This window comes from Ambystoma mexicanum, chromosome 3p (genome assembly GCF_040938575.1).
Source record: "Ambystoma mexicanum isolate Mex_15411 chromosome 3p, UKY_AmexF1_1, whole genome shotgun sequence".
NCBI classification, from domain to species: Eukaryota; Metazoa; Chordata; class Amphibia; order Caudata; family Ambystomatidae; genus Ambystoma; species Ambystoma mexicanum.
The window spans coordinates 1,020,158,678-1,020,184,065 of NC_090925.1; positions in this window are offsets into that span (position 1 = coordinate 1,020,158,678).

Genomic DNA, 25,388 nt, shown 5'->3' on the forward strand with positions numbered 1-25,388 from the left:
GGCAGCTAAATCTGATACCTATTCAGCAGACACCACTGATGTCGTCAACCAGGTAGAGTGCCCTATTTTTGACTGTAATAGCGATGCACTTATAACTTTAGATGTAGAATCTTTGTATTCTAACATCCCTCAGAGAGAATCATTGAGCAAAAAGAAAGATTTCCTGGATGAAAGGGAAGTTCCGATAACCGCCCAAGTGAATTCCTGGTCAAGCTTTAAAGGTGGCATTGACCAAGAACAATTTCCATTGCGAAACCTTGTATTATATGCAGATCAAGGGGACAGCTATGGGTGCAGCTTTTGCTCTGTCCTTTGCCACGTTATTTATTGTTGAGCAACTCTGCATCCTAACTGACACCAACCCCTTTAGAAAAGCATTACAATTATACAAACAATGCATAGATGACGTTGTTATCATCTGGGACACTAAAGAGGGTGATTACAATATCTTCCTTAAATGGATCAACAAACAATTTCAATCTCAAATTTACCATGGACCATGGTGCTAGCAAAATAACGTTTTTGCATTTACTTATCAAGGAAGAAAATGGTTGTCATATAGTAGATCTATTCCGAAAAGAGACAGAAAGAAACACGATATTGAGGTAGGACAGCTTTAATGCACTGGCACTCAGAGTAAATATTCAATGCAGCCAATTTTTGTGAGCGAGGAGAAACTTTACGAGATTAGAAGATTTTGCGGCTCAATCCAATTTGATATCAGAACGACTCTCCAAAAGAGGCTACACTCATAGACCGTTGAGACGATCAAAATAAACAAACTAAAAACCATTTTAGACATAATCTTTTGAATAAGGACTACAGAGAAAAGAAAAAGACTGACCGGCGTGTATGTGCAATGGCATACAATTAACTCCATAATGAAATTAGGAAATCCATTGTCAAACATTGGCCTCTATAGCAACTTAACAATCCTTACCTATTACCTATTACATCCAATGTTTGCATTTTAAAAGGGTACGAATTTAAAAGATTGGTTATCCAAAGCATACAGGGTTAGTAAATCAAAACCACACACTCACACCTCCATGTGTGGTATGGCACCAGTTTTCGGCCATTCGCCATGTGGCCGATGCAATAACTGTGGATAAACTTCTGCATGTAGTTCGATTAAAATCAATGGAAGTACTTGGATACTGAGAAGCCAAACGACATGCAATAGCTATAATGTCAATTATGCCATCACATGCCTTTGCAATAGGACATATATAGGTAAAACCTCAAGACCAGTGAAAGTTAAAATCACAGAACACAAATTCAGGATTAGGACATATAGGGCCGCATTACGAGTTTAATAAGGGCTTGGCTGCCTCCAAACTCGGGTCCTGGTCCGTGGTCCCTGAATGGGGAAATACTGGGCAATTCCGACTTTGGAGGGCCCGGTATTTCCCCATTCAGGGAAACTGGACCCGGACCATCCCCATTCCCATTTGAGCCCCCATAGGGCTCAATGGGAATGGGGGGCATGCTAACAATGGGCCCCTTAATGACGTGCCCGTTGTGAGCATTCTGGTCCTCTCGTGGGACCCACAAAGGATGTCTGGTCTGACCAGACGTCCAGAGCGGGTCCAGCGAGGGGACCTCGCAATGAGGCGGTACAGTGTTAACGGCGCCGGCACCTTTACTGGTGCCGTTGACCCCTTACCGCCTCACTTGTAATGAGGCCCATAGTGTTTCATCACCCTTAGTTCCACTTTTTTGGGCTGAAAAACAGGGTCCAGAATATTTTAAATGGTGGGCAGCAGAGAAATGTTCGCAAAGAGAACAGTGGTGGATGTATCAAACACAGAGCTATGTTCATGGATTGAATAACCAGGAAGAATGAAGCCAGCTTGTTTAGTGGTTCCTGCTAGCTTTACTTGACTTTAGGTTAGCTAGCACTATCGATGTACTATGTGCATCATCTGATTTAGTTAGGCTATGATTGCAATGCTAGAAATTTGCCACACATGGTTTGCACGTTGTATGTCTTCCATATTATACTAGTTACCAGAATACATTGTTTGCAGCATTAATATGAATAGCTGATTGATAACTATGTATTTTTCGAAGCATCATTTTTTAAACGAAAACATATTTTTTGTTAAGATATTGTTTTATTGACCAGTATTGCACTATTTGGAATTTTGCGGGCAGATGCGTGATGGGTATCATATATGCATTGATCAGACTGGGCTATCCATTCCAACTTTATGATGATATATCCATGGGGGACCCCACGCAGACATTTAGAGACTCATCCAGCTTTGCATTTGACTTTTTAGTCCTTTTTTGACTTCTGAGCCATCCCAGCTCCAATTCAAAACTACAAACGTAATGCAGGTTCCCTTAGATACATTCAGAGTCGCATTTGAAATTATAGGTCTGTCTTTAATTTCTGAACTGTTTTTGCTTGACATACCCAGAGATAATGGTAGAACGATCGTCAAGGCTCCGATCCAAAACCTCAAACGCGATGCGGGGAAGCGTCATGATTAGACTCAGCGAAGGTAAGGAAACCTACAGCCTTCGGATGAGTTAAGTTTTTAACTTTTGAAATTGATTACAAATGTGGGGTACTGGTGCATTGAGATAGAAGTATTATGGCTGGACCTCCTTAAAATATAGATATTGTAAAGTGACATGAGGAGGAGGCTCGGGCACCAAAATACTATCACAATGACTTGTTTCCTTTGGAAACAGAAGTTACTGTCATATGATAAGATACCAATATGATGCCTTGCTTCCTACATAAACAGTGCCATAAGTAAATTCATCCAACATTTGCCCTAACGCTGGGTGAACAAATATGCCGTGTAGATAGATAAATCTACACCGTGTTAGCGTTTGGATGCTTGTTACAATATTCTAGACAGATTTAGACCAGAGCCCATGAGACAGAGCAATGAGGAAGTCTTCAGCTTTTATTACTGCACCCTACAAGATATTGAACACAGAATTCCTGTCTATATTTTCTATTTTAGATGATGTTTTTTTTAAGTAATCCATTAAAACTTTGAAGATGTTGGTCCCTGTATACGTGTGGGGTATATTTTGAAGTTGCTCTTTGAAAAGATATGAAAGGTATGTAATTTGTTTCACTAATACTTGAGACAGTTTTGTATGTCACCACGAGTACCATGCAAGGAAACGGTCTTGACTCCCTCTATGTTGTTTGGTCTTGCTTGCAGAATCAATGAGCTGCATTAACCCACAATAAGGGTAGAGAATGACCTGACTGGGCTTCCTACAGATGAGTGAACGGTATTTTGTTTGCTCTATATTTACATATAGGAGCTATTGACAGATGTCTATGCACAGTGGGGTTTTGCAGAATATTTTAATTTGTTTTATGTATGTATTTTTTAGATTAAGTTAAAGATTACACGTGAAGGTGGTCTTTAAAGATTTTAATCATTTATGGTCAATGACAGTCCAGTCCTGAGGAAGACGGGCATCAGTGCTATTGCAGCCCTAGATGTTGCTTGGTTGAAACTTACAAAAGGGAAGTTCTATTGTAAAAATTAGAGAAGACAAATGATCTCTGAACAACCTCTAGTCAACATATAATTATGTTGTATGTTTTTTTGCAAGAAATGATTGTAGACAAAATGATGAATTCTTTTATACATTGTTATAGTTAAGTATTGCATGAACTTTTAAGCATTTACCAGCACTTTAGGGTATGAGTGTTATAGATAGGGATGTATGTAATATAAATGGATATACATTCTACTATCAACTCAATAGTGGACATTTAATTGCACTTTGTGCTTTATATCTGTTAGTGGACCCTCTCCACTGTATCATTACTTGCCTTATATGTCAAATAATTGTGAACAAAAGTTTTTTTCCAATTGTTAGTAATGTTCTATTTGTATTTTAAATTATGCTGTTTATATAAAAATACAATATACTATGTTTACAGAACTCCCTTTCGTGAACTTTCAATCTCTGTCTAAATCCCTTCCAGTAAAAGAAATATCTTTTTAAGTGCTTATTCCGTGAGACAAAATGCTTGTTGTTTTTTCTATGCCACTAAACCTTAGAGGGTCATTTAAATCAGTTACACACCATACTAATGATGGGATGCAGAATAACTCTTACTCTAAATAACAAGACTGACTCAGGAAGTTGGCAAAAGGTCTCCCTAACTGTTTTATTTTCAATTGTCTAAAACAGGGAGTTATAACAGACATCAACAGACGTCACACAGCATCATCTCAACGCATTTCATTAAAAAAAGTTCTTTTATAGCAAAACCTTGTCATAAGTGACGTCATACTACATGGCAAACTAAGAAAACCTACATGGGTTTGTAATTGGCATAAGGGAAACATCTAAGTATACTTTAATCAAGGGATCAGGTTGAGATTGGGTCTCTACAGAGAGGTGGACAACCTATGCCCACCCCTAGTGCAAGTCATCTTCATCAGTTACTAGATACACAGTACACCATTGGCTATCAAACTATAAGGCTTTTCATTATATGTCTCTACCCTTCTGGAACATTCAATTCACTAGCATCACGTAAGCTGGTACCCCAGGTGCCAGTGGGTGGACTTGACCATGTCTCCCCAGCCAATCAACCCAACACCTTTCATTGCTCATGCTGTCTGCCATTCAGATTGTCTTTGAACTTGTCATTGCAAAGTATCACTGCTCCTGAGATAAAAGGGAGTATGACACACTCTTATCACAGTTCAGGTATGTACGCTCAACTCCTATTTTCATCCTTGAGTCACTTTACAACAGACCGTATTTTGGCCTGTTCAGCATTATTTAATTTTCTTGAATTAATAAACTTGGCACCCATGGTGTTCTTACTTGCACCTTAACAAGGGCTGATTCAGCTTCTCACATTCACAGTTCTTCAAGGATAGATAACCGGTTCTTGGCTGTTCTATCCTTTAACACCAGGCCAGACAGCTATTTTAGGCCTTTGCTCAATCTTCAGCTGCTTTTCTTACTGCGACACAGCTTTCCGACCCTTCCATCTTCACGGGTCTGATCTTACTAAATATCTAACACCAATGTCCCGATTTTATATAATGGTGGCACCACCTGCAGTTTATTCACTAGGGATAGCTAGCCTCTATGATCACTTAGTCTACTTGCGTTGCTGCATCTGTGCAGTTATAAAATGGCTAGCATTTTCTGCAGTGCTCTTAACACATGCAATCTTCATTCCCCACATGAAAGTTTACTCAATTCTTTACTCCGTCATCAGATTCTATAAGGTCTAAGCACCTTCTTCTTCGATCATTCTTTTCAGTGCATCACGCTTGCTTCTTGTGACATCACCAGCCTCCTTTTCTCTCATCTTCATATTCCTTCGGGGATCTCCTCCAAGAGATTGCCATCTCTTCGGGGCTACATCACTGGTGTAGTGCATGTAGCAATTTATGGTTTCCTACATATAGGCAGACTGGGGGTGGGACTTCCTGCAGAGGCATTCAGCTGCTCCTCTAGACGCCCCCCTTAGGTTGATTCATCAACCACTCTTTCATCAGTCTCCACATCCTGGGACCTTCTCTTGAAGACGAGTTTCTTCAGAGTCCAGATTTTCACTACTCCCCTCAGTGATCCTGCTGACTTTACATGCTCATCAGCACTCCAGGTCATATAGCTGCACTGTCCATTCGGATTATAGTAGACCCATCTTCCCACATATTTCTTGTGCTTTGTTGGATGCAGGAACTTCATTCCCTCAGGTGCTACAATGCTGGCCTCCATATGTTTTCTGTTCTCTTCATCTTTTAATTGCTTGTGTCTGAACCCTGACTCGACATTAATCATGATCTTCATTGCTACTGCTTTCTTTGCTGTCTTCTTGCACTGTGTAATTATATCCTAATCACACAGAATCCAAACATTATCATCATCAATACTGCTCACAAGAATTTCAAGATATTCGCCATCGATTGTGGATCCCATGAGAAGATAGACTCAAACCAGCTGTCATCTGCAATATCTTTTGTCTGACATTTCATTTTGTTGTTTAAATTTGTCAGCAACGTTATGGCCTCTGTCAAGGTCCCATTCTCATCATCATGAGAAGGTAAGAACGTGCAACATGATGGCCCGATTTTTCCACAAACTCCTCTTTCCATTGCTATGATCATATCAAGGAGATATCTGTTTTGGATGGTCATTAATCTTATGGCCCTCAGTTCTTCCCTGATAGCATTGAATCCCTTTATGGTAGTGTTGGTTGTCTGCAGGAGCTCCCAGCGAGTGATTTGCAACCACTTTGAATTGGCCATTGTCTGGATCCCCGGCATAAAGATAGTCGTGAAGATTGAAGCAGTTTTGTTGAATTGCCTATGCTCATAAGGAATAGCATCAAAGGTGTCTATTGATTTTGCAGAAAAATAATTCTATATCTTTGTTCGATTGAGGAATTTGAGAGATCTTCTACTCCTCAAATGGGCATCCGCTTTTTTGGAAACTCTCCAATGTTCAGGTCACTTTGAGAAATCACTAACGCTGGAACAATAATTAGTACTAAGGAACACATTCGTCCCCAATCTTTGGCCAGCTTCATTTGGGCTCTGGACCCACAAGCCCAATATTGATCCATCAGGACGGCTATTCCTGCTCTCATTTTGGAGACTTCAACTGTAGTTTTTCAACCTACGTTGGTTCCCACATGCTTCTTTCCCTTTCACCGAAAGCAGTGCTGAATTCATCAGAGAAATCACAATCATTGGGCCTGATTCATCTTAAACTCATGTCAGCAGATTGGCATGTTCAGCCCATGACTTTAAACACTCATCATATACCTTTTGTACTTCTTGCACATATTCTGACTTTAACAGATGAGCTGCAGAGGACATCAATCCTTCTTCCCATCCCTTCTATGTCTTTACTTGTTCATAGAGTAGCATCTGAGTTCTTTCCCAGCATCCAGGAGACCACACTGTTTGTACTTTTCAAGGCAGTCCATTCTCTTAATTTTCTTTATGACCACCTCATCTTGTTTTGCCCTAGGGTATGTGAGCATTTTGCTCTTCCATGGAGGCTCTTTTTCCTTCTGTGTGGTCTTGATATAATCATCCTGGAATTGAAACAACCATTTCGACCTACATCGCAGAGTCCTCCAAGTTCCTGTGAATTGTCCTTGAGTCATACATGCAGCAAGGTGGACAAGACATCTGGCATCATATTCTGGAATTTCTCTGGAAATGAAAGCTCAGGCAGCATTCATGGCATAAGGTAAGGAGAGCAGAGATGTAGCAACTCTCCTTAGACGTTCACTCTCCCACCTTTTTCATGTGATGGTACCACATGTTGTGACCCAAATGTTCTGCACTATCTAGATATGTGTTTATCTCATTATTGTCTTCTTCTGCATTTCTAGTGTATCTCCCTCTCAAAATATTAGCAGCCCATGGAAATAATTCTAAAGCCGCCTTATGATGAGGTGAGTACACAAATGGTTTTGGCTCATTGGTAATAGGCAAGTATACAAGAGTTCCTGGAGTAGGGAGAATCAAAGGGACTTCTGCATTTTTGGATCAAAAGTATAAAAAAAGGGGACTTGTGAGAAACAAAAATAAATAAAGCATAACTGTGCATATGTATATCGCAAACCAACATAATAAACACCACCATTTATGGCATTCTTAAACTTCTTGATTTAAGGAAGGAAAAACACTTTACTCAGGTAACAGATTAGGTATTTGCAGTAGCTCCTCTACTATTGATATGAGCAGCCTTCTCATTGTTAGGATCCTGTAGAAAAGTATGGATGTCCACGTCTCATCTAACAAGGTCTGTATAAGCTCAAAGAATAAACACAAAAATAGTAAGCACAAAGCATTGCATATCACTTTCTGGGAAGACCATAAAGGCAGCCAAACAAATATTCAGTAAGAAACAAATCGGGGTACTATTCACATTTCTAATTCTTAACCAAATGTTGTCATTTAGGCATAATCGTGCTATATCAGCATTTCCCTAAAGTTCATTTTCAAGGATCCCTGTTGCTCAAGCAAAAGGGTTTCAGGCCTGCTATAATATCTATAAGACAACCCCCTTGGTGCTTCAGTTGATCTGAAATGAGAGAGATAACTAGTGGTCATATATGTCAAATAATCACATAACTCATTTCCTAACATGTTTGCTGTACTCTGGGCATCACTTCTGCTCCTCGATGGAAGTGTTAAAGGCAATTTTCATTCATGTTCCTGTCACTAGTTCACGAGGTGAGAGGTGATGGTCTGAACCAGGCTGATTACTTAGGGCATATAAAGCAAAGGGCATGCAATACGGCCATCCCTTTTTCAGTGTCAATTTAAGCTTGGCAATCCTTTCTTTAAGGGGGTCATTGAGTCTCTACATAACCCGTTTGCTTGCAGGTGATAAGCAGAATAAAACGTGTGCTTAATACTCAACAATAATCCTATCTGTTCAAACACTTCATTGACAAAATGTGGCCCATTATCAGATCTCATCACTTCACACACTCCCCATCTTGGAAAGATTTCATGTACTAAAAACTTCTCTGCGCAAGTGGCTTCAGGGTGTGTACATGGACCTGCTTCAATCCACCTAGAGAAGGGATACATCACCACCGTCAGATACCTGTATCCACTACAAACTTGCAGCATAGCAACATAGTTAATATGTAAATGCTGAAAAGGAACATTCAATCAAGGAATTACTCCTCTAATCATTCGCAGTGTATGCCCAGTGGTAAAATGTTGACATACAATGCAGTTTACTACATAAAATGCAATGTGTTCTAACAAATTTGGTACACACCATTCTTCCGCAACTGTTGCAGCAAGACTTTCCCTAGTTATATGTGCAGGGTAGTGCAGCTGTTCAAGTGCTACCCTTAATAAGGCCACTGGCATCACCAGCTTTCAGGTGCTGTCCTGTCACCATAATGCCTCAATGGGGGACAAAGAACAACCCCTTCACTTCCACCATTCCAGCTCTTCCTCTGGTGCACTTCCTTAAACCTCTATTAAATGCATTTTCAGTAAATGATTACATCCTTCTTCACTACTATAATGGTGACTACTTTCTCTTTGACATCTGGAGTATAAAAACTGGAAATATCTGGTGACCATGCAACCCTTTTGGCTTCTGTGTCCGGGCCTTAATTCCCACAAGAAATAAAGTCAGTAAGCTTAGTATAAGCTGCACATTGAACTATTGCTATGGCTATTGGGAGTTTTAGTGCTTTAGTAAGCCTGTCCAATAAAGATGCGTGCTGCACTGTGTGTACGCTTCACATCACGTAGGCAGAGTCACTGTACACTGTCACTTCCTGCCCTTCATAATTTTCGAGCATGGCAATAAGTTCTACCAATTCTGCCACTTGCACTTAAAAGTGAGAAAGTAGTCTTGCACTTGCTGCAACTTCACACTCGCCATTTGCTGTGTGCCTCACTACAGCTGCGCCAGAATGGCTTGTCTCAACTTGTTTGATCAATTTATGAAGAACCATCAATAAAGAGAATTGTCCATCCTGGTAATGCATTTTCCTTTATGCGTGGTATATCATCATAAAACTCTACATAATTTGCACAGTCATGCACATGCTCGACCTCTGCCACTGGCTCAGCTACAAAGATGGCAGGGTTCACTATTTTACACCTGCCAATTTTAATCACCGGGTTTGAAATCATCACCTTGTAAGCAGAAGCTCTCTTGGATGTCAATGTTCCTTTGTGTTTCTCTAATATGGCTAACAAGGCATGTTCTGCAAAAAGTGTGATAGTGCAGCCCATTACAAAGCTTGAAGATTTCTCAATTGCGAATGTAGTGGCTGCCAATGACTGTTCGCAAGGAAAGTGTCCCTTCATAACTGGGTCTAGAATCACACTGTAATATGTTAGAGGTTAATACCCCATTGCAATCCTCTGTGTAAGCACTGCAGTCATGACTGTCCCATTTGAGTGCGAAAATAAGAAAAACTCCTCAGCATAATTGGCAATTCCTAAAACAGGAGCTGTACAAAATGCTTTATTGAACTCTTCGAAACCTTTCTCCATTTCCTCAGTCCATTCTATTTTATCCTTGTTTGTCTGTGCTTCCTTTAAAGCCTGCAAACGGGGTCTTGTGTATGAATTGTAGTCAAACACCCAGGCTCTTACATAATTACATAGTGACAAAAACTGTTGCATCTGCTTTACGCGGTTTTGGAGTTTTCATAATGGCCTCAGCTCTGTCAGTATCGCCTTCTTTCCCTCATGTAAAATCAACTGGCCTATGTATAACACCTCTTCTTGACATTACTGTAGCTTCTCCTTGTCTACCTTATATCCCTTGTCTGCTAGGATAGCCATCAACTGAATCAAGTCCTATCTACACTCATCTTCTGTGTCATGCTACAAATTTAAATGTCATCTACTTACTGTATGACAGTGCTCTTTAAATCAATATTGCCTATCTCCATCTGTAGGACCCTGTTAAAGATCGATGGAGACACAACTTAGTGTGTTTCAGACGAGTCTGGCGAAACGTAAATTAAGTCAAGTCTTGTGAGTCTTTGTGCAAAAGGATTGAGAAAATTTTATTTTTCAAATCGATCACCGTGAAATATCGAGCTATCACTGGGATACTGCATAGTATAATTGATGGGTTAGAAACTAAAGGGAGCTCTGCATCTACAATCTGGTTAATCATTCTCATGTCCTGTATGAACCTCTATGACCCTCCCTTTTCTCTATTCTAATCCAATATGTGATGCTTATAAAGAACACTACTTCATCATCTGCTGGGTCATCTCTTAACATGTCATTGTCAGTGACGTCAGTCAACCTACACCCTTCTTCATTAGCTATCACTATTTTCCATGGTCTACCCTTGTCATCTGCTCCTTCGAGCATTGACATTTCCTCTTGTACTATGGCTGCATATAATTCTATTGATATGACATATGATATGATATGGCATTTATAATACACCTATACACAAGAGTTTCAAGGTGCGACGAGGCAAGGGAAGGGGAACAGAGGGAAGACAGAGACAACGATCTTACTAGGCCAGGTGACATTGGGATCGTGCAAGTGCAGGGGAGGGCCTGTCCCCCCTCTTCGTCCATGGGTATCTGTGGTCTAAACAAGAATTTGTCAGATATTCTCAAAGTCTTCCCCAATAAGCCAGGTAGCCATGTGAACAGAATGCTTACCCAATAAAGAATAACCTCTGGCTCTATTGTAACGCCTCACAGAGCCATTTGCCCTGTGAATGCTAATATGAATTCTAATACATTCATGTAATGTATTCCAGGAGTGGAACACACTATCTCTTTGTCAGGAATAGAAATTGTCATGTTGAGTTTTGTCATCAAGTCTCCTCCCAAAATGTTAACCGGCGCCTGTTGTGAATACAACAACGGAACGGACATATCACACTCTCCTATAAAAACTGCAAATTCAACAGTAAAAGGAACTCAACTCGTAGCTCCAGAGAACGATTGGGCATTCATGGCATTTCCTGACATTTGATATTTTCCCTCTCTTATACATGAAAGAGTAGCCCCAGTGTCTACTAAAAATGATTTGCCTCCTATAGTCTCATCAACCCTTGGTTCCTCTTTGGAGTCTGGTGTCACTGATAGTACTGAACACATCAAGTCACCCTGTTAGTTGTCCTATTGTGGATACATGCATACCCCTGTACCCGTAAAAGGATTTCCTCCTACCACAGTGAAACCCCCTATTCTAGGTCTCCATAACTGTCCTGTGTTTGCATTCTGCTGTATCTGCATAGGGGGATGCTGCGACTGCCCTTGTGGTGGATTCATTTGTGCTTGCTGTAATTGCTGTGGTTGCTGTGACTGTTGCATTTGCTGCATCTGTGTCTGATACACTGCCTGATCTTGGGCGAACACTTCCCTAGCTTGTGAGCTATATGCTGGAGGATAAGTTGTCCCCCGTCTTGAGAATTGACCATTCTGTGCAAACCATTTGCTCCTGCATACACACACAATGTGCCCTGTCATCGCAAAAGTCCAACATACAGGAGGATCCCTTGTAATTAGTCCCCCTCTGTTGAACACTCCTTGTGCATTCTGATTCTCATTCTGTGTGTTCTGAAACCAACCTTGGTTATTTTGGAATATGCCTCTTCCTCTGTATCCCATGCCTCTATCTCGTGGTACAAACCCATTCCATCCTTGGTCCATCGAGTGTTGATTATTCGCCTGCAATGCACCCATTGTTTGCTGTACTCCTAGTCCTTTTCCACTCGTCAATACCGCCTCTTCTATGTGTCATGATTGCACCCATGTCTAACGTGTCGGGAGACTGTACTCTGAGAGCCCTCCAGACATCTGCTCTACAATTATTAAACAGCGCTCCATCATGCGCAATGTTCTGTGCTGTAACACCTGAGTAGCCTGCTCTCTTCCATATGTCATCAGCTCTTTCCCAAGAATAGCTGCTAGGAGACCTTTAATGACCCCTATGGCAAACGTGTTTCCTCCTGTAATTTTTTCCAATTCATAAATCCATTTTCCGACACCTGTTTTTCTTATATCTTTATCTATCTTTGTACACAATATTTCCTGTTACTCCGATTACTGCTGTTACTTTAGTTTACCCTCAGTTTGCCATTCCCCTTAGTCAATCTACTCATGATTCACTCGTTCGACTCAAAGCCTTCGGTATCGTATCCTCCTCGAATCCACCACTTTCGCCTTCCGTCCGCAAAGCGCCTGTGGAAACCAGGTAGGGATTTCGTCAATGAGGAACACTGCCCACCATCTCAATTCTTTCTACATACAAGTTTTCTATTTGGCCACTCTCCACAGGAAACCCTGCGATCTTCTGGCTAGATGGTGGACGATGTCCGATCATCTGAAACTCTGGAGTCAACAGATCAATGGGTCTGAACCATCTGACAATGCTAGCACGTGAACTCTTAGAGGGCCCTTTAAATCAGTAATACGTGATAATCAGGTTGGGATGCAGAATAACTCTTACACCAAATAATAAGACTGACTCAGGAAGTTTTATAAAAGTTCCCGCCAACTGTTTTATTTTCAATTGTCTAAAACAGGGTATTACAACAGACATAAACAAACGTCGCACAGCATCTTCTCAATGCATTTCATTAAAAAAAAACAGTTCTTTAATAGCAAAACCTGATCATAAGTGATGTCATACTCCGTGGTAAACTAAGAAAACCTCAGTGGGTTGTAATTGGCTTAAGGGCAGCATATAAGTATACTTTATTTAATGGATCGGGTTGTGATTGTGTCTCTACAGTCAGGTGGACAACTTATGCCCACCCCTAGTGCAAGTCATCTTGGTCAGTTACTAGAAACATGGTACACAATTGGCTATCAAACTATACAGCCCTTCGTTATATGGCCCTCTACTAATGGTTGGCACGCTTGTACCCTTCTGGAACATTTGGGTGCCAGTGGTTGGACCTGATCATGTCTCCCCACCCAATTAGTCCAACATCTCTCATAGTTCATCATGTCTGCCATTCAAATTGTCTTTGAACTTGTCCTTGCAAAGTATCACTACTCCTGAGAATAAAAGGGAGTATAGGCACACTCTTATCGCAGTTCAGGTCTGTACGCCCAACTCCTATTTCCATCCTTGACTCACGTGACAGGAGACCATATTTTGGCCTGTTCTGCAGCATTTAGTTGTCTTGAATTAATAAAATTGGAACTGATGGTGTTCTTTTTGCACCTTAACAAGAGCTGATCATCTTTCTTCAAGGATAGATAACCTGTTCTTGGCCACTCCATTTTTTAACAACAGGCAAGACGGCTATTTCAGGCCTTTCCTCGATCTTCAGCTGCTCCTCTTACCGCGACACAGCTTTCTGATCCGTCCTTCTTCACGGGTATCAGCTTACTAAATATGTGACACTGATGTCCAGATTCTATATAATGGCGGCACCACCTGCAGTCCGTTCACTACGTATAGCTAGTCTGTATGATCACTTAGTCTACTTGCGTTGCTGCATCTGTACATTTATAAAATGGCTTGCATTTTCTGCAGAGCTCTTCACACATGCAATCTTCATTCCGCATATGAAAGTTTACTCGATTCTTTACTCCGTCATCAGATTCTATAAGCTCTATGCATCTTCTTCTTCAACCATTCTTTTTGGCATGTCACACTTGCTTCTTATGACATCACCAGCCTCCTTTTCTCTCATTTTCATATTCCTTTGGGGATCTCCTCCAATATATTGTCATATCTTCAGCGGTACATCATATACGGCTTCCCAATGGATTCCTTTTCTCGAAGTCTCTCCGTGGAATAGGCATCATCACTGGTGTTGTTCATGTCACAATTTCTGGTTTCCAAAATATAGGTAGAATCTGGGCGGGACTTCCTGCAGAGGCAATCAGCTGCTCCTCTACACCACAATAAGAAATATCTCATGCCGTGGTAAAACATAGCTAGGCTGGTTGCACCAAAATGCCAGTTTAGTCACATAATAACATGTATCATCCTTGCTCGCTTTATCATAGATGCAGAGTACAAAATGTCATGACACAGTAAGAAATTGATAGGCTTGCTGCATCTAAATGCCACTCTAGCTAATGTAATAACACTCATCAAGTTGGCTTTGCTCAAAAAGTGCAGTAAAACATGTGATATTTCTTTAACAAAATGTCAACAATGTGTCTGTGCTCCCTGGAACCCAAAACACTGTGCATGCACATATAGTCATTAAAAATCCTTCACCCACCAGTCACTCACCCTCACAACTTTTCTCACATTCACCCACACAATATTCACCCCACACGCCTGCACCCAAGCATTCACACACAAGCAAACCCATTCACGCACCAGTAACTCACCCATATGCCTTCTCTCACAATCACTCACACAAGCACCAGAACATTCACACTGCATTCTCCACAAGCACACCTACCAAGGACATTCACACATTGACTGCATTCTCATACACACAACGACACACTCACTCAAACCAATGCATACATACACACCATTTACACGCACATGCACATATACACATAGATACATACTCATCTGACAATCAGATCAATCAATCAATCAATCAGGTACTTATTTAGTGCAAAAACCTTGACTAGACTGAAGGAAATTAAACAAATAAATAGGTCTTTAGGAGTGATTTAAACTGAGTAAAGTCCTGGATTCTACTCAAAGAAAGCAGAAGGGAATTCCACATTTTAGGGCCTGCCAGTGAAAAAGCCTGTCCCCCACAGCGTTCTAATCGGTAGCGTGGAACTGTGAGAAGAGAAAGAGAAGGTGATTGTGAGGCCCTTCTGGGGCAATATTGTTTTAGTTTGTCCTGCAGTGCCTTGCAACCTCTGCCCTGAAGAGCCCGATGAATGAGACATACAGATTTAAATAGTATGTGGCCCGCAAAAAATGCAGTTGCAGATGGGCAAACTGGCCTACAATAAGGTATACCCATAACTAGCTGAACCACTGCATTTTGAAGCACCTGTAACCAATTAAGAATATATGCTTTCTGAGGCAAGAGCGTAGCATTAAAATAATCTAGGCAGCCATTCAACATAGCAGCGACCTGAGCATGGAACTCATAATGAATATAGGGTCGATTTTTCAGCTTGATGAAACTGGTACTACAAATGGCACCAAACTGAGTCTCCATATTCAGAGAAGTGGAGATTTTTTACCCCTACGATTATTTTGGTCTTTACAGGTGTTGCTAGAGGCCAAGCTCCGATTGCCGGTGATCCAGTGTCCAGCACAGTGAGGAACATCTCTAATTTTCCTATTCAGTTTGAGCCCACTTAGGCTCATCCAACTGCTCACTACATTGAGGCAAGCTTTAAAGCGAACAGCAGTAACAACATGTTCCAGGACTAATCTGAAAATAATGTACGTATCGTCAGCATAGCAAAAAAAAACGAAAATCAAAAGAACGAATAAGGCGAGCCAAGGGTTGAACATAAACATTAAAAAGAATGGGAGACAATGCCGAGCCCTGGGGAACCCCACAGATAACTCCCGCAGCCGGTGAACTAATAGGTGTTACGGTTTGTTTCCGTGAATGCAGAAAGGAAACAAACCAATCGAAAACACTGCCACTGATGCCGATGTTTTGCAATCTGGACAGAAGGATTTAAAGGTCTACAGTGTCGAAAGCAGCGGACAAGTCCAATAAAATCAAGCCTGTCACACCACCTCCGTCCCTAATCCTGGCACTCACCCACACATCATAGACACAAACATTAAACATACAGACTAAAAAAGTTACTTACCTGTTTCCCACGTTCACTCTACTGGACACGAAGCTCCGTCTCCAGCCGTCCGGCAGCGCCCTGCAAGCAGACAGAAACAGGAAGCTCTGCTTGCATGGTGGGAGCTGAAGGCCTGGATATGGGGTTGCTCTGCCTAGGGCTTCCCTGCTCACATCAGTCTGACGTGTACAGAGGAGGCGGAACAGCCCTTTCCCACGTTGCCGAACAGCCACAGTCAACCCCAGCTCAGCCCTCACCCTGGCTTTGGTTAGATGAGGGCTGAGGTGGGGCTCACCGTTGAACATGGAGCAGCAGGGCCCCTGCACAGAGGAGCTTGTGGGGCCCCCACTATGCCTCTGTCCCCCAGAACAGCAGTCTGGCTTTGGTCACAATGAGGGCTGAGGTGGGACTCTCCGTTTGACATGGAACAGCGGAGTCATCTGTACAGAGGAGATTGCGGGGAGCCCCACTGTTCCCCAGAACAGCAATCTGGCAATATTTCTCTGGTGGGAGCACCATTTGGAGGTGAGCAAAAACTGTTCTGTCTTAGTGCCCACACCGTATAATATCGAACAGCAGAAAGAAATTAATTCAGTGTTCTTGTTTGCCTGCTGCTCTTGGGTCTCTGCCACTTCCTCTTGCAAAGAGCAGAAGGCAGCTTGAAGCCCAGAAGAGGGCTGCGTGGCATGCCATCCTTGAGTTATACTATCCTGAGCTTGTTTGAAAAATGTAGGAACCAAGTGAAGGGACATTCTGCGAGAAAGGAAGCTTTGCCAAACAAACCCACTTTCCTCATATGCCATGTAATTAAAAAAAGTGGTGTCAGTGGTTACATCTTGGCTGGCGTCCAGTTCAAGTGTTCACAGGTTCCCTTGACCTTATCAGTATTAAATTGTACCAGCTACAGAATGTATGATATTAATTTGGAAGACTGCTAAGTGCAAAACCATGCCTCTTTCATTATGTGGCTGCAGGCAGCACACGTTACCTGTGGAGTCAGAATTCACTGGAGGAGCTCGCTGACGTGGCCTGGTTTATGAGTCTAGCTTCTGCAAGTATTAACCTGGCTCGCATTGCAGTTTGTAAGAAAGCACAGACCATAGATCTCCATGATTAGCTTATTTTTCTTGCTTTGCCGCCACTTCGGCCAGGGGCCTGAATTTGGATTGGTGTGTTTGTCATGGAAAGCGCAGGACATGGTAGACCCATACTTTGAAGAATCATTTTTTGAGATGAGGTTTTGCAGCAGGTAAAAATAAACATTTTCCAAAATCAAATAGTATTATGTGTAATTAGATCACTAAGGATACCGACATGTTGTTGGAAACTGAATCCCCCAATCCATGGCAATATATGCATGTGCCTTTTATTGACTCAGAAACCTATTTGTTAATAAGATAGCTCAGCGGGTTGAGCACTTTCTTCTGCAATCTGTGTGTGATCTGAACGTCGCAAGTTCCAATCCTGGCAAGGCCAACTCAGCCTTTATCCTTACGGGGGTCGATAAATAAGTACAAACGTCAGTTTGGTGACATTGAATAAACATATGTTCTATGTAAAACACTTTTGTGAAAGTGCTATATAAAGCGCTTCATAAATAACACTGAATTATCCCTTGTTTTTGGTGCAAAATGTTCTATTCTCTGTGATAGGCCATACATATAAAAGCTCTCAAGAGAGATATACGTGTGTATTGTGTAAGAACAGTTTGATTCCGGGTAGTCAGACTCAGCCTTTCATTCGTTTGAGGCTGTTACACTGATCTCAATTCATTTGTTGAAGTCTGCATTCCTAGGTAACTATGTGAGTGCTTGTGTACTACATGCAGCTGTATTTTTCCTCACCTTATCTACTCACAGAAGTTTCATAGGTGCGGATTTAACAAAGTGTCCTAGTTTAATATGTGCAACCGAAATAGCTCCACTGCTGCCCCCACTCTCTCTGATTTTCCACTGTCCGCTGTGACCTATAGGATGTCTGATGAGCATTTTAGTAAGTCCTGGACTCTAGTGTGGGTTTGCATTGCACATGGGTCACTTGTACTGCCTAAACTGGAAGGAGTGTCCCATTTGCCCTGTTAATCATTTGCAAACAGAACACTGAAACTTATTAATATTTCAGTGAGCCATGCACGTTCCTTTATTTTTCTCCCCCTAAATGTGCATTCTTGGGTTTTCATCACTGAAACAACAAAAGTGGAGATAATAAGAAATAACCTTTCAAATAAAGAAACATATTTTATATCCACCTTCATTTCTCACCCCATAATCTCTCACCCACCTCTCTCAATCTCTTCTGACAAATGTATCCACTATCTCTTCCTCTTTCACACTCCTATCACACCTTTCAGATGTCTCAGCCCTCCGCCTGCCTCCTGTGTGTTTCTCTCCTACTATGTTACTTCACCTTTAGAAGCCTAGCACTTCTTTCTAGCTCTCCTTGTCTTCCCTCTCCCTGGTCACCTTTCCGGTCCAGTTTACCTCTTTGCGACTGTCCTGCCTGCTTATCCTTCATTGGACTAACCTTTTGCTTCTCCCTCTACTCACTGTCTCACTAGGTCTGCCCTCTCCCTACTCCCCCTCACCTTCCTTGTCCCTCATACATTCCATTCTCTCTCACTTGTCTATTCTTTCACTGTACTGTCTTTCCTCTACATGACAAACTTATCTGTCACCCCACCCTTTTTCTCGCTCCACTGTCTGGCCACACCTCTTCTCTCTCTTCTTGCTCCCTCGCCCCACCTCAGTTCTGTCCCTCCCGCAATCCCCTCCCTTACCTCTCCATTATTGACTCACCATCATTGTGATTCCTTTCCTTGCCATTCCCATATGTGCTGTCTCTCCTCTCTCCAGGCCCCAGATCTCCTTCTTTGACTTTACCTCCTGCCTCATTGCCCGTTCCTTATTGTGTGTCTTTTCTCTGCTCCCCCCCATTGTCTGTGATAGTCTCTGCTCTGCCATTTCTTGCATCTTCCTACAATATCTCTGGGTGTTTACTCCTTTCTTAATTATCGTCCTCACCCTTGGAAACGGTGCCCTCTCTGTTGTCTGCCACTTTTGACTGCCACTTCTGTTGTATGGGCCTTATTTTCACTGTTCCTTATTTTTCCTCACCCTCTGTTTTCCTCGCTCCTCCTGCACACCTTCCGTGTCTCTCTATTCTGATCCCCTGATTCACCTTCATTATCTTTAACTTCTGTCTCTGCTCTCTATTGAGTCACACCGCTCTCTCTGTCTCTCTTACCCTCCCTATCGATCACACTCTCTCACTCTACCTTGCTTTCTCCTGTCCTGCTCTTATAATGTCTTAACCACCTTGCAGATTATCCCAACCTCTGTTTATCTCTCCCTCTCTGCTTCTCTATGATCATCACCAGTGGTGTGCCAGGGCACTAGCAGAATGGCTGAAATTGGGTCAATCAATTGCTTTTTGATTTCCTTGCTTGCCTCATGACAGTGCTTGGGCAGAGTATTGACGGGCAAGGAGAAGCATGTGGTGATTGATAGTAAATGCCCTGGTGACGTTGGGCCTCATCATGAGTTGGGTGGTAGCGCTTACAAGCAATGGTAACGCTATTAACACTCCATTTAAGGGTCCGTTCAATCTCGAGTTGGGCGTAAAGTTTTGAGTTTTACCTCCAGCTTTTTACTGGAGCTAATAATCCAGCTTTCTGCCTGTTTTCAGCCGTTTTTGGCACTACGACCGCTGGAGATATTACCGCCAGTGGTAATAGCACCCCCAAATCCCATTGGGTCCAATGGAATGGGAACCTACCGCTGCACTGCTAGTAGTGATCCGGGGCTAATATCGCTGGACCGAGTAGCGGTAGCGCTATTTGCGTTGTTGGTATCCCGCTGGTATTACTGCCAGGATACCGCCAAGGCTCTGATAGAGCCCACTGACTTCTGAGGGCAAGATTTTTTAATAAGTTGTAATAGGGTAATGCATTTGAGGCACATTATACATAACAACAATCTTAATTCCTGGGCCAGGTAATAACTATAATGAGTGGTCTTTAATACACATACTGTTTTTGGGTCCATCTAAGTTGTTCATTATTTATGTTAAAGGATGGGGGTGATTTTTTTTTAAAGCGTACACTGTAAACCAAATCACTTCTATGGACAATTCTGGCAGATAAGGCTGTATAAGAGGAAATAATGTGTCCACGTTCACACACATTATTTAAGTAACAATCCTGGGATTTGAGCTCCATCTGAAATTTAGACACTTGATGATAGATCTTCTCAGCGAAAGTCTAATTTAAAAAAAATATATATAATAAAGCAACCTGACAAATATGTAAATCCTTATAGAAAAATGTTAAAAATAAGACTCTACAGAATCTGAAGTAACATGTCTGAAGTTCCTAAAGACCAATCAGACATCACAAAAATGCACTTGACAGTTTAGAAAGGGGGCGAGAGATTGAATTACCATGAGAGAAGATACAGATTTCAGTAGGAAATTGGAGCTAAGTGCACACTTTTAGATGCCTCCACCACTTCAGTTATTATCACTCAAACATTATAGTACATGTCAGGGGCACTACCTGCATGCTACCACTTGGCTAACGAGTTACTCATTCCATTAACAAAGGATGATGAACATGTTAAAACATGTATTTGGAAGCTACAATCTTAATGTCAAAGGCAGCAACAGACACACTGTTACACACACTACTACCCGCTTTTCCCACTACTCCCTGCAATCTTGTTTCTTACAAATATGCTGAAATAGAGTTTCAAAATACATTCTTGAACAGGCATTTTTAGCACATCATTTTGACATTGTGTACACCTTAAAAATACAGGATTTCAAGTACCAGAATGCAATATGATGTTTATCCGAATCTCAGCTAATTGAAGTATATAGCATGGATACTGATTCTAAGCGAATCAGTAATGTTAGCCAAGGTTTGAATCTGGAAGAATGTAGAGTACAGCCAGTTGTGGAATCTAGAAGAATGTTGATGGTAACCTCGCACCGAACCTAGGAGCATGTGAAATTAACCTCTACAGTAGGTTTAGCCATCACATGTATCCTGGGGCACTGTTTAGAATGTAGATAATGTATCTAACTTCTCACTCTGCATATATAGGGAAACTAGCTGATAGCACGGCCGAAGACCGGCATGCATCAGCCATTATACACGATTGGAAAACACTTTGCACAACATTTCTGTCATAAGAAGGCAGCTGCCGTTCACAACATAAATCCGATAGGTAGCTGTACACATTATCTCCCTCCCTCTCTCACATCGCTCAAGACCACTTATCACCCCCAATCTACATGCCAGCTCGACATGAGTGAATTGCAGGAACTTGGTTAACTCTCATATCATCCTCCTGGCCAATATGCACACATGCATACTAGCAACTCCTCAAATTAATTTCTACCCATAGCCAAACTGTTCCCCCACCCCCCGAGGGTCATTCAACCTGCATCATGTTGTGGCCATATTAATGGCGAAAGGTGCTATACAAATGACACATTACATTACATAGGCAAATTAGTGGTCATGGTCTCTTCACAAATACTCCCTGTGATGTCATTTTCTGTATTTTTACATACAGTGATGTCTATACAATGCAAATAACTGTAGAAATAACTGCAACACGACCTACGTCAGCATTCTGTTTACAAACAGTTCTTTGCACTGTTCATATATGTTTTTCATTGTCCAACCTTTTCATGTCTTTCAAATGTGTTCCTTGTGAGTCTTAATTTACCTTAGTTTGCTATAATAAGAAAACCTTTCAGGTAGCATACCTTTGTCATCCTGCAGCTTGCCTATAGAACAAAATCCCTCACATGAAAATGATAATGATTGTAATGTAGTTAGTTACCACATCATGAATGATATCCTCATAATCTTTGTCAGACTCTTACTAAAGGCCTCACTCTGTTCCCTCTATAGCCATTCTATTCATCACCATGCACCGGTAGTTACATTATCTGCACACCAAAAGGAAGTAGGTTATGTTGCATTCATGTTACAAGACTACAAGGACAGAAGAGGGGCATGCATGTATTGCCTTTCTCCCTGCACAATGATACGTTTCAGTAAATTAAACCTAGTTTTAGGAAGGAGTCGTGTTACTTCTGTTGAATTTGACTTGAGGCACGTAATCCGTTCATTTCCTTGTTTGGGTTGGGGGGGTGGAATCAGCCATGGGCTATCTGTGCCCTGGCACCCAAAAACTATCGAGATGGCCCTGCATAGGAGCGAACCCAGGAGTACGATGAGAGGAAAACACACCCTCTCATAACATCTCTGAGCAACAGAAGGAACTCTTTCTGGGTGATAAAGGATATTGCCTGCTGCTGTAAAATAGCCAGGGCAGCGTTTTTTGGAGAAGATTCAGAAAGTTTACTCCTGAGGTGAAGATCATACTAGATTTGCAGTGTTAGAGGTTTTGTAAAGAGAAATCCCCAGCACCCAAAAGTGTGCTACGGCTCCTGTTACTCTGCAGACTAGAAAAGGCATTCTAGCCAGAATTGAACTATCAAACTACCCTATACCCAGAATTCAAAGCAGCTCGTTCAAAGAACGACTGTCACCTTAGCCATTATGCCCCACTTCCCCACCATTTAACCTGGCATCAAGACATTCAAAACAGCCACTTTGGGGAATATTCACTGCTACTGCGCATCATTGAGAGAGATTCCAGAGTAGGAGCAACCTGAACAAATCCCACTTTGCATCAGCAAGCCATGGATCAAACCTGTTGATTCACCATCATGAAGACTCTGTCGCTGTGCCCAAACATCATTGAGTTCATTGAGATGTCTGTTATGAAGATGCATTTGGGGTAAAAAGTCAAGCATAGGTGTAATACAAATCATTGGTATGCCACACCACCAGTTCATTTTTATTTTACAGTGCAAACCTTCAGTGCAAAGGTTAACTAAGATCATTTTGAACGAATTTCTGTTGCGGTGGAAAAGGAGCAGGAGCCCTTTAAAATCGAAGAGCCAGAGCACAAAGAGGAAGGCCAGAGGACGGAGGAAGGGGAGGGGCAGTTGTAATAAGAAAATAAAGGAGTGAAGAGAGAGAGAGAGAGAGAGAGAGAGAGAGAGAGAGAGAGAGAGAGAGAGAGAGAGAGTGTGTGTGTGTGTGTGTGTGTGTGTGTGTGTGAGAGAGAGAGAGAGAGAGAGAGAGAGAGAGAGAGTGTGTGTGTGTGTGTGTGTGTGTGTGTGTGTGTGTGTGTGTGTGTGTGTGTGTGTGTGTGTGAGAGAGAGAGAGAGAGAGAGAGAGAGAGAGAGAGAGAGAGAGAGAGAGAGAGAGACCACAGAGGAAACAGCGGCACAGCGGCAGGAGGACTTTCAGCCAGCCGGTGCCCAGTGAGGGACGTAACAGCTCCTACGAGAAGGATCAGCATTGAAGAAAAGAAAGTCGGACCAGGTAGGGCACAGCAACTCTAAATTGCTGTATTACCCGGCGCGTGACAACGGACATGCTGGAGGCAGGGGAGACCAGCGCTGCACCATGTGTGCAGGACCAGTCAGTTCATGCCACTGCATTAAGGAAGCCTGTCGGGGGTTGCCAGGAGGAGGTGCAGGGAGGCCAGAGTACCCAACATGTGTCCCGCATAAAACGAGGCTGTGTATCATAAATAACTCACAGCCTCGCTCCCATCCATGTCACCAATTGAGGGACAAGGAGAACGGCCCACTAGAAAACAAAGGTGGAAAGGAACGCAAGTGCAAATGGGAACACCCCATAATACACCACATTATGTAGCCTCCCTTAAAAAAAAAACACTGCACTAAGGCGGCCACGTAACAACAGTCATACCTTGCCCCGATCAAAAAAAAAAGAAGGAGGGGGAGGAGAAAAACAGAGTGAAGGAGAAAGGGAAATATGCCCAATGTGGTGAAAGCAAAAGGACAACACATAAAACTGCCCACACTCAGAGTGAAAACCAAGAGCAAGAGCACACAAGGACAACGGAAAGGGAACAAAGGCATCAGGAGCCCACATGGAGGGAATACATCTCAGCTACACCCAACCACCCTCACAGACAAGAATAACATGCCCTCCCAGCACATTGTTGGAAGGAGCACCAGCAGCGGCAGATGCAGGTGCACAAGCCGCATTTGAGGCAAGCCTCACTTCCAGGGTCACATTTCTACAGTGCCCCAACCCATTAACACTGCAACCACACCAGGACCAAGGCCAGAGGTGGGAGGAATGGATGGAAGAGTTTGAGGACTTTATGAGAGCCGTTGGTGACTAGGAAGCACCCAAAAAGATAGACATTTTTACAAATCTTGCAAGGAGAGAGATCAAAGGGATCCTAAAACCCATCCCACCTCAAGAGAAAAAAACATACTAGCGTCTCACTGCTGCAGTTAACAGAAAGTTGGTTGTCCTCCCCAACAGAGTCTATGAAAGATATACGTTCAAACAGTTCACACAGCTACCACATGAGACAATCAGGGAATTAATTCTCTGACTCCAAAGAAAATTCATACACTGCGACTTTGCCAACTTCAGTGACGATGAAGCCATCAGACTGAGGGTAATAGAAGGATGCATAACCTCACAGTTCCAAAAACACCTATTAAAGAAACCCCTCCCACTGCTAGAAATAGCAGACCTTGCAAGGATATATTTGAGGGTAGATGTACAAGCAGTTGCCATAGATAACCCAAATAATGTAGATACCATTGCAGCCCTAGCCACCACCCCGCATGGACAGACCCGGTAAACCAGACCACCGACCCGCCAGGAAACATGGAGTTCAAACCGACACCCCCCACCAGAGAGACAGTGCTACAGGTGTGGCTTTGAATTTCCCCACAAGGGCCAATGCCCAGCGATCGGACAGATGTGCATGAGATGTGGACAAGAAAACCACTTTCAAGCAATGTGCCGGGAGAAAACACTGATGCTACCTGCATGCAGACCATCACCTCTATCTGTGCCGATTAGGAGATACGACCCCCCGAGATGACCCATCCCTCAATCATACCAAGAAAGAGACATTGGGAGAACCCTCCCATGCAGAAACAATGCAACATTCCCCGCCCATCAAGGGTTCATAAGAGTGGTGAAAAACCTGAACTTTGCCCCACCGGGAAGATACTCCGACACATCTGACTATGCCCCCACCTTGCAACATAACTACGCAGGGGAACAAGGGCACGGGCAAGAATACATCACCCATGACCCCCACGAGAACCCACT